We start from the raw sequence: 10588 nt of genomic DNA, 5'->3' as shown, positions 1-10588 counted from the left end.
CTCGCTTTTCTTTCCATGATCCCAAAATTGTTAATTTCACTACTCATTTTAAATATTTGTAAAAATCGGTTCTTTCCCAATAAGTGCCTACTGAGCTCCTTATTTTTATATTAGATTGAAAATAAGGTAGGTGGAGGGTGGTTTGTTTCCTGTGATTAAACCCTGCGGGTCCTGTACCTGCGTTTCTGACATCCTGCAATGGTTAACAGTACCTTAAATATAACAGATCCTAATCTGACCTAAAGTAATAAACAAACAAACAAACAAAAAATATCCACCCCCCCCCCCTTAATTAGATTTATTTTTTTAAATAAATGAGGTGGGGGGAGGTTCTAGTGGTCAACAGGCACAATCATACTAAAAAATCGCCAAACCTTTGCTTAGGTTTTAAAGAAAGGTATTCAATCATATTGTGGCTTCGCCAACTTTTAAAAATATACAAAATAAACTTTGAAAGAATAATATCGGAATAAAACAAAAAAGAAATGCTATCTTATATTTTAGCAGTAACACTTTATAGTAATACATTTAAATAAAAAAGGCATATTATTATTAAATTTAATTTAAAATATTTATCAAAATTAAACCTAAATGTTTTTTAAAAAATGAAAAAATGATAAACAATGTCATCAGTGACTAAAAATCACGAAAAAGCCTATCCTTGTAAAAAAATAATTCAAAACTATGGAAATTGTGGAGGATCAACGCTTCCACCTTTTTCCTAAACCCACGAGGCCTTTAGTAAACAGAGAAAGAGTTATCTGAACGTAGATTCGCTCTATAAATTAACAGTTATAAAAGCATTTGATGAAATAATTAACATAAAATTTGATTGTTTAATTAAGGATGATAATAAAAAGCAAAATTAATTTTCCCTTAATGTGCCTATCGAGCACTGAACACCCCCCCTTTAAATCAATTGAAAATAAGGGGTATTTTTTTCCTATCCCTTACAACTGGAATACTGTGCTCAATAAGGCAATTTAAGGGAAAACGCCCAAAATAGAACTTATTACCTCACGGGATATTTGAAAGGATTGATTAGAAATAAGAAAGGTTAGCTAGCTTAATTAAGTTAGGTTTTGTGAAAATATATGCCTTGATTGTATAACCCTATAAAAGTAGACAGGAATTTTGTGTATAGTAATTTGGTGCTTTCCCTCAAGAAGCACAGAAACCCGTTAACCAGCCCCCCCCCCCCCCTCCTCCCTATTCTTGAAATAAATCAGGGGGAGGGTTTATATACTCGACTGCCACTTTGAGGGGAACTGCCTATAATTTTCTTTACTCTAATTCGCATTTTTTAAGAAAAAATTCTTTGTGGGGTGTTTGCTCAACTAACATTAAAGACTATTCTACCTTTTATAAAAAACCTAGATAAAGAAAAAAGAGCACAAGCCGATAAATTCTTTCACTGTCACAAAAGATAATCCAAATCCAGATTTTTCCGACCATAAATTATCTTTTAACAATAAGTAAATTTCAGCATTAAATATGATTTATAACAAAATACTGCTACAAATATTATTGATAAATTATATTTCCTGTAAAAAAATATATGCCCCTGTCTGTTGGAAATTATAAATTGTCAAGTTCTGATTAAGGATTTTTCATTTAGATCCTTTGTTTTATCTGCTTTTCATTCAGGTAATTTTTAATGTCTGTTTTAACTTTTCTTATACATACTTTTATGATTTTTACTAAGCTTGGTCACAATTTAGATGATTTTTTAATGATATAAAATATTAAATTTGAACTGGCCTTTATAAACTAAACTGTTAGAAAAATCTAAGAATCTTTTAAAGAAGGTGTCCTAACTTTTGTAATTTTTTAAAAATAGCTTGTCGGTGTTTTTAGTAAGTTGTAGATGTAAAATGATCTATAGAATTTAGATATGCAATCGGTTGTTTTGTAGACCTCTTATTTTGAAATAATTTAAGTTTTTTAAATTAAGTTAGTTTTAAGGTACTAAAACGCAACAAAAAAAGAAGAAAATTGCCATTATGAACAAAAATAGTAAGATCTTTAATTTGACACTTTACTTTTTGAAATCTGTTGAGTAATATTTAAAAAAAATCTATTATGTTAAACCCCGTTTTATCAAAACTTTGCACTTTGAGAGCTCGTCACAAATGGGTTAAAAAATAACAAAAGTTAGGACACGTTCTTTCAAATTTTGATTTAAGTAATTTGAGAGAATTGGAATGATGATATAATATAATCAACAGAGGGTAAAATAGAATCATACATTACCTTTTTTATAGGGACAAAAATGTTCAGTTCAACCTCCTTAATAGTTATATTTCAATTTTGGTTCTAACCTTGTATTTACCTTTCCAGATCCTGGGTGAAGGATGGAGAAAGACGACAAAGGTCACTCCAATGAGGGCTTTCAGGGCAGTCCTACTGCTGGAGGCTTTCTGGATGTTGGCAGACCTGTCAACAATGGCCATACCTATGTCTATGAACCTGATAAAAGTTTATCCAGGTATAACAAATACCATTCTGTAATTTATCCTTATATAAAGGGGTTGGATGCGTGTATCATGTTATGGGATATGTAAATTACACTGGTACCCAAAGTTTTTAACCTCATTATCTCATTTGGTTGTTTAAAAACTTTGAGTACTCTTAATAAATTTTCAAATGCTTTTTTTTTGCAAAACTAGAAGTTTCCAAACTTTACAACCAATGATTTTTTTACAAATGGTTATTTTTGTTTATCATCATTGGGAATGTATAGCAATTTATCGTTCATTGTCACATTCATTAATATGATGATGTTAGAATAAATTTTTCTTTAATAAAATTGAATACTAAATTCTTACACATATAAGTAACAGGATGTTTTTATTTGTCTGTTTGTCTGTGTGTCTGTCGCTTAAGATAAAGCTAATCATTATACTTTTATGGTTCTTCTTTACGGTAAAGATTCTTATTCATCGAGGAAAGGTTTAATATTATTTTAGGAGGGGGTAACTCTACCCTCCCAAGAAAAATAGCCCCCTGAGAGAATTCCCCCCCCCCCCACCCGCCAACAAAAAATGGAAAGGGGAGGGTAAACTTTACCCACCACCTTTCTATTAAGTGCCGCTTGAGGCCTCAAGGGGCGAAGCTGCTAGTTGGCAATATTTCATCTATCTCTGTATAAACATATGTATACTCACACTTATATATTTTTAAAAGCAAAGCTTTTCTATAATTAGGGTCGGTCCGTCCGTCCGTACGTCCGTCCGTCCGTCCGAGATAGATAGCTTTTATTCGTTAATTTAGGCATGTTAGCATTGTCCTATCGATTTCAAACTTTGCATGTAGTACACTGTTAAAAATAATTTTTTTATTTAGTATCAATTGATACTCTGGAGAGTATTGGACCCGTAAGAACGCTACAACTATATAATTAATATATAACACTATGTAATACTATATAACACAATAATTATTACTATACAGAACCCATACATTTTTTAGTATCGATTGATACGCTCTAGGGTACTATAGAATACGCTGTAGAAAAGTTTATAAAAATAGTAATATTTTATACGTTGTAGGGTATCGGAAAATACGCTGTAGAAATGTTTCTTGATTTAGTACTATTTCATATGCTGTAGCGTATCAGACAATACGCAAGAGAATGGTTTATGAAAATAGTAACTATTCATACGTTCTAGGGTACGAATCTGTACTGTAAAGAATAATTGAAACAGACACCATTCGTGCACACCTCTCATGGAAGTGTTTCAATGCTTGGTCGTTTTAGACAAAGATGAAATGTTACTATTTATGCTCAGATTTATAGTTTTGTTTTTTGTAATTATGACTGACCATAGTTTTTATTTTTAAGGATAATGTTTAGTCCTAAACATCTTTAAAGTAATTTTTTTACTAAATTTACATTTAAATTAATGTTTTATGGCTCTGCTTGGTATGTTTGTTGATATAACAAAATGTATATGTACATATAATAATCATATATTATAAACTGATCTTTCATACAAAGTAAAACAGTTTCATACTCTCCAGAGTATCAAAAATTATGATAGAGGGTAACAACAATTGCTAAGGAGCGTAATGAAAAATTACTTCTACTGTACTGAATTTTATTCCCAAGAGCGTATTGGATAATACTCTACAGACAAATACATTATTTAGTACTACATTTTACTTCACAGAACATTACCTAATACTTAATACAGCATTGAAAACTTCCTTGTATCGTAATGAGGTTTTTTTCCTAGTACATACGGATTGATACTATACATTAATGTGAAGAATATATAGTATTACCTGATGCTAAAAAAAAAAATTATTTTTAACAGTGTAGTTAGGTACGATTTAGAAAGCGTAGCAACTCTATAATCATTACCAGAATGTCCGTACGTCCATTTTAAACATGTTGATTTTTCTACTTTTTTAACAACAAATTTTCAAGTGTTTTAATTATCCGTTTGATCTGATTTTTGGTATATTGATTCCTGGGACAACAAAGAACAATATTTTAAGCGGAGCAACTCTATAATCAAATTCTAAAAATGTAAGTATGTCCATAAACTCAATAAACATTATCCTGTATCAAGATGTTTTTCAACAAATTTACTTACAATTTTGCTTCGACTCTTATACTTTTGTATTCTGATAATTCAGTTTAGACACTATACAAGTGTTAATGTCCGTTTGTCCTACCGTTTCAGTGCTTCGCTTTTATGGATGTTGTCATCCTTGTTTTATTATAAAGGTTTCACACATTCTTTATATTTCTTGTTCTTTTATACTTACTATACATCTGCTTTATAACTTACATTGTCTGTTTGTCCATCCAAGATTTTGCTTATGGATTTTTAAAATTTTAATTTCAAAAATTTAGAATGACTGTACAGAACATACCATCAGAGGACAACTATAGGAAGCTTAGCAAGATGTATGTGGATCAGGTTCTACAGCATTCTTTATTTATTATTTTGTTAGAATTAATGTTTGAGGGTAGACAAAAATATGTTGTTTTTTTAGACCGTTTTTAAAATGTACCTGGGTTTAGATTGGCCTAAGCTATATGAATGTCAAAATTTTCATATTTGTGCCATTTGAAAAGTCAAAACATTTTTTACCTGTGTCTTTCACACAAAAACTTTATCATAATTAAAGGGTTAACTTGGTTATCTCATCCATTTCTAAAAGTACTACAATGTACTATAGAAAAAAAACTATGAAACACTTTTGTCTAGAAATCCTAATTGGGATTTTTTCTGTTAATAATGTGACAAAGTATTCACTTTATTTACTCCATAGAAAAACCTGAAAAAATCTGTTAAAGTTTGAACTAATATTAAAGTTTTTTTAAAAACTTCATATTTAGAGACCCACAATGGAAGAGATCATGTTGGGTGAGAAAATGGAAAGGATAGATGAGGAGGTAGCAAATGCTGAACCAGAACCTGAAAAATTAAAAGGTACTGATAATAGTCAAATTCATGTTCCTTATAGTTTTATCAGAACCAAAATATCATTTGAGATTCATGGATTCATTTTAAAGTGTCTTTACCAATAATCTTGTTGTTCAAAGAAATATTATTTTTAAGTCTTAATTAATAATGATAATGAATAAGAAATGATTAATTACAACTTCCTTTTCTATCTTCATATATTAACATTTTTTATTTGCATTATATAATTTTTTAAAGGAAACATTCTCCATAAGATAATGTTAAGGAAATTATTTTTTTTCAGGAAAAGTTGTAAAGTTTGGGTGGATTGAGGGTGTGTTTATGAGATGCCTTCTGAACATCTGGGGTGTTATGTTGTTTCTTAGGCTCTCTTGGGTCATAGGACAAGCAGGTTTGATACAGGTATTATTACTTTAAAAGATTTTATTGCAATTCTAATATTTTTTATAAAAATAAACCTGAACAATTTTGAAAAAGACAATAAAATTTATCTTAATCTTTTCTAGGGATTACTGGTAATAACCCTCTGCAACTCGGTAACTATGATTACAGGCTTATCAATGTCAGCAGTAGCTACAAATGGTCGGATAGCAAGTGGAGGTGTTTACTACATGATCTCCAGAGCTTTGGGGCCTGAATTTGGTGGAGCTATTGGTATCATGTTTACCATAGCTAACTCAATCTCAGTAGCTACTTACACCCTTGGCTTTGTGGACAATATCTTTGATCTGATCTATGATGTGTCTGATTTTGGTGGGTTTGTTGGAACACCTGAGAATCGTTTGAATGACATCCGTTGGATAGGTTCTATAGTTCTGGTCTTGATTTTGATCCTAGCTATTGTTGGCATGGACTGGGTTACCAGAGTTCAGAAACTGCTGTTGGTCATGCTGATTGTGGCTCAGATTGACATGCTGATTGGATCTTTCTTGCCTGGTAAGACCCTGTACACAGATTCTGACACAAGACATGCCAAAGGTTTTACTGGATGGAATGTTGATGTTGCAAATGACAATACTCCTTCTTCCTATCTGATTGATGATCAAACTGGGAAAGAGAATAATTTTATGTCAGTTTTTGGTGTATTTTTCACTGCTGTTACAGGTATTGTTGCTGGAGCCAATCTGTCTGGAGATCTGAAAGATCCTGCCTATGCTATTCCTAAGGGTACAATCTTGGCTATCATTCTAACCTACATCTCCTACATTGGTTATGGTGTTCTGGTAGGCTTCAACTTCTTAAAGCAAGTAAGTGGTAATGTTCAAGACTATCTTGGCTCTTCTCCTGCCTACCCAAACATTACTTTTCCCAGCTTTGATGATTGTTCTGATGAAGCAAACATGATGAGACAAAACATATCATCAATTATCTCAGGCTACAATGAAGGATGCAAGTTTGGATCAGCAATGGACCAGAAAACTATGACTCTCATCTCATCAACTGGATACCTAGTTTATGTGGGTTGTTACGGAGCAACTTTATCTTCTGCCATTGCCAGTTTAGTAGGTGCACCTAGAGTACTACAAGCTGTTGGCAGAGATAAAATCTACCCTAAGATTGAATTCTTTGCCAAGGGTCATGGTGCCAATAATGACCCTTTTAGAGGTTATATTCTGGTGTTCATCATTGCCTTTGGATGCCTGATGATAGGAGATCTTAATTCAATTGGTAAACTTGCATCAAACTTTTTCCTTGCTGCCTATGCTCAGTGTTCCACTCCAGTATGACCAAGTCTCCAGGGTGGAGACCTTCATTCAAGTTCTATAATCCTTGGGTCTCTCTGTTGGGAGCAATTGTCTGTGTAGCCCTCATGTTCCTGATTGAGTGGATCCTGGCAGTCTGTACTGTTGTTGCCATTGCTGTTCTCTACGCCTTTATGGTCTACCTGAAGCCTGAAGCAAATTGGGGAAGTTCAGCTGATGCACTTGTCTTCCTGAATGCACTCAACAACTCTTACAGTCTCAATGAAAAGAAAGACCATGTTAAGACTTACAGACCTAAGATCCTTCTCATGGCAGGAAACCCTGCCCACAGAAAACCATTGATAGACTTTGCTAACCTGATCACAAAGAAGATGTCTCTGCTTGTGTGTGGTCACATTTTACAAGATAACAGCATGCAAGACATAGAAGTTCTTAAGGTTGGTTTTAATACTATTGATTTATATACTACAGTATTCAAATATGTTCTTATACACTTCTATCTAATATTTTTCTATTCTATTTCAGGAATCAGTTCAATCTTGGTTTACAGATCATAATATCAAGAGCTTTTACACTGTTCAGCAAACCAATAACTTCAGCCATGGTGTCCAGAACATGATCAGTCTGACTGGAATTGGTAAACTCTCTCCCAACATGGTTCTCTTTGGTTTGAAGAGTAAGGATAATGAAAATCTCAGTGTTGAGGAATATTTTAAGACTTTGGTTATGTGCCTAGAAAAGAAAATGGCTGTGGGTGTTCTCAAACTAACTAATGGCTGTGACTACTCTGGAAATGTAAAATCTGAGGAAACTTTTGTTGAAGAAGTATCCTCGAAAGCAGACAATAACAAGTCAAAGAAAGAAAAAAGAACAGTTGCTGTTTACAGAGATGCTGATGGCAAACCTTTACCTAAAGCAATGATTGATGAAATCCAACAATTTTACTCCCATAAAAGAAGAAATGGTAACATTGATGTGTACTGGCTGTTTGATGATGGTGGTCTCACTCTCTTACTTCCTTACATACTCAAGACTCGTAAACAATTTGCCAACTGCAAACTCAGGGTATTCTCTCTCACAAATCGTCCAGAAGATTTTAACAAAAGTACAATCAATCTGAGCAATATGTTGGCCAAGTTTAGAATCAATTACTCCGAAGTTGTCATCATACCTGACATCACAAAGAAAGCCAAGCCAGAGACAAAAGCACAATTTGAAGATATTTTGAGGGTATGACTTTGCAATTTTGTAAAACTAAAATTTTCTGGTATTGTTGGTTTTGTGACATCGCTTCTTAAGGGGCATTTTATTTATTTTTCTTAGTAGCTTTATTATTGTTAATGATTGCCCCCACAGGGTTAGGCAATGGGCCCCGCAGGGTTAGAGCCCTTAGCATTGGATAGATATAGGAGAAAAGCTACTGTGAAAATACAATTAAATGCCCCTTAAGATGCAATGTCATGAAACTGACAATACCCCAATTTTCTTATTCACATTGATCAAAAGATCTATCTTAAGTTTAATACAAATATGAATTTCAGGGACAGGATATAAGCTCAGTTAGTGAAGCTGAAATCAAAGCAAACAGTGAGAGGACCAACAGACATTTAAGAACAGCAGAAATCCTCAGGTAATTGTGTATTTGCTTAAAACATTTAAAACAGACAACTAGCTACTTTGTTTCAAAAATTTTAAAAAGTTTTACTTAAAATTTTAGACACTTCTTTTCTTCATTTTAGTACTGAGGCTACTTTATAATCTAGTTATTTATCTGTCAGTTAGTCTGTAACTCTATGGGGAAATGTAAATTTGATAGAGAGCTAGAATTTCAACTGAAAAATCCTATGACATATGTGCATCTAGTTTTTACATTGTTTTGTCTGTCTGTCTGTACAAAAAAATAAAACTTACTTTTAAAGGTTTTGTTATTTTCCTTGAGTTTTGTAATATTCTCTTTCTTTCTTATTTGTTATGAGGACTAAACATCTGCTCTATAAGTTTCTTGGTCCGTTTGTGCACTCTATTATGCTGTGCTTTGCTTCTTTTGGATGTTGTTATTATTGTTAACTTTGAAAATACTTAAACAAGTAGAGGGACAAAGTGTCTAAAAAACCAGCCATGTGACGTCATAAAAATGAGGGAGATGAGAGAAGAAGTGGGAAAGAAAACCGATTAAAAAAAGATGGATAATCCCTTATTTTTATGACGTCACATGGCTGATTTTGAGACACTTTGTCCCGCTATAATTCCAAATAAAAAGAATAAACTAAATTTCCAAATGTAAGATTAATATTATTTTATGTTTTAGGGAGAATTCTATGAACTCTGAGCTGATAGTGATGACCTTACCGCTACCCAGGCCAGGGCAGACCCCAGCTCCCCTGTACATGGCTTGGTTGCAGATGATCACCGCAGGGTTGCCACCAGTTTTACTTACCAGAGGAAACCAAACTTCAGTTCTTACTTTCTATTCTTAACAAGGGGTGACACATGAGGTAGCTGTCTATGGTGCCCTAGCAAAATTAAGATAGATGCCACCGCTTTTGGCCTACCTATTCTATTGACACCATCGTAGAGGGAAAGAGAAAGAGAAGGGGGAAAGAAACCCCCTAGAAAAGAGATGTGGTATAGGGTATTTCCTGACGTCAATAGAATAGGTGGGACAAAAGCAGTGACATCTATCCCGATTTCGCTAGGGCACTATAGACACTATAGAAACATTGGCATATAAACTGTAGGTCATGTGACAGTCAAATAACCTATTATGTGTAGAGATACTACAACATCTTTTCGTTCACCTCTTGTAATCCCTAATTGTTAATCATTGTCAAATAAGTGTATTCTTGTAGATATATACAAAAGGGGGAGAATGTGGTGACTCGTTACATGACATGCCAGCAATTTTATTGTGTCTTATTCGGCGTGTAAAGAGTCACTACATTTACCCCCCCCCCCCCCTTTATTACTATCTTTGAATTTTTGTAAGTTTGCATTTCATATTCACCCAATCAAATTAGGTTGAATTTTAGTAAAGAAAGAAATTTCATCAACATATTTTTTACCTAAACCTTGCCACCTAACCATCATAGGCGTCCAAGGGGGGGGGTAATGGGCCATTTGGCACCCCCAAACGATTTTGGGGGTGCCGTAGGCACCCCCAAAATTTTGTGAACAATACCCCCCCCAAAAAAAAATTACCCCTACCTTGGGGGTGCCGTAGGCACCCCCAACGATTTTGGGGGGGGTATTTACCCCCCCAAACCATTTTGGGGGGGGTAATTACCCCCCCCCAAAATAAATGTTCTTTAAAAAAATTTTTTGGGGGGGGTAATTACCCCCCCCAAAATAAATGTTCTTTAAAAAAAATTTTTGGGGGGGGTATTTACCCCCCCCAAATTGAATGTTCTTTAAAAAAAAATTTGACTGATAGTTTATTTTAGGATA

The 10588-nt window shown here is 33.6% G+C and overlaps 1 pseudogene across 1 annotated transcript; it reads left to right on the top strand.

The window, feature by feature from the left end:
- Window positions 1-2354: 2354 nt before the first annotated feature.
- LOC145304409 (bumetanide-sensitive sodium-(potassium)-chloride cotransporter-like) lies at window positions 2355-9674 on the top strand (annotated as a pseudogene). The gene is made up of 8 exons (XR_013874080.1): window positions 2355-2488; window positions 4865-4931; window positions 5354-5447; window positions 5725-5843; window positions 5948-7581; window positions 7670-8374; window positions 8686-8774; window positions 9453-9674. The product of XR_013874080.1 is annotated as a bumetanide-sensitive sodium-(potassium)-chloride cotransporter-like (transcript).
- The last annotated feature ends 914 nt before the right edge of the window (window positions 9675-10588 follow it).

The sequence above is a fragment of the Acartia tonsa genome, chromosome 13, assembly GCF_053477335.1.
Source record: "Acartia tonsa isolate MP-2025a chromosome 13, ASM5347733v1, whole genome shotgun sequence".
Lineage (NCBI taxonomy): Eukaryota > Metazoa > Arthropoda > Copepoda > Calanoida > Acartiidae > Acartia > Acartia tonsa.
Note: the sequence above shows the minus strand (reverse complement) of the source record. Positions and strands in the feature narration are given on the sequence as shown.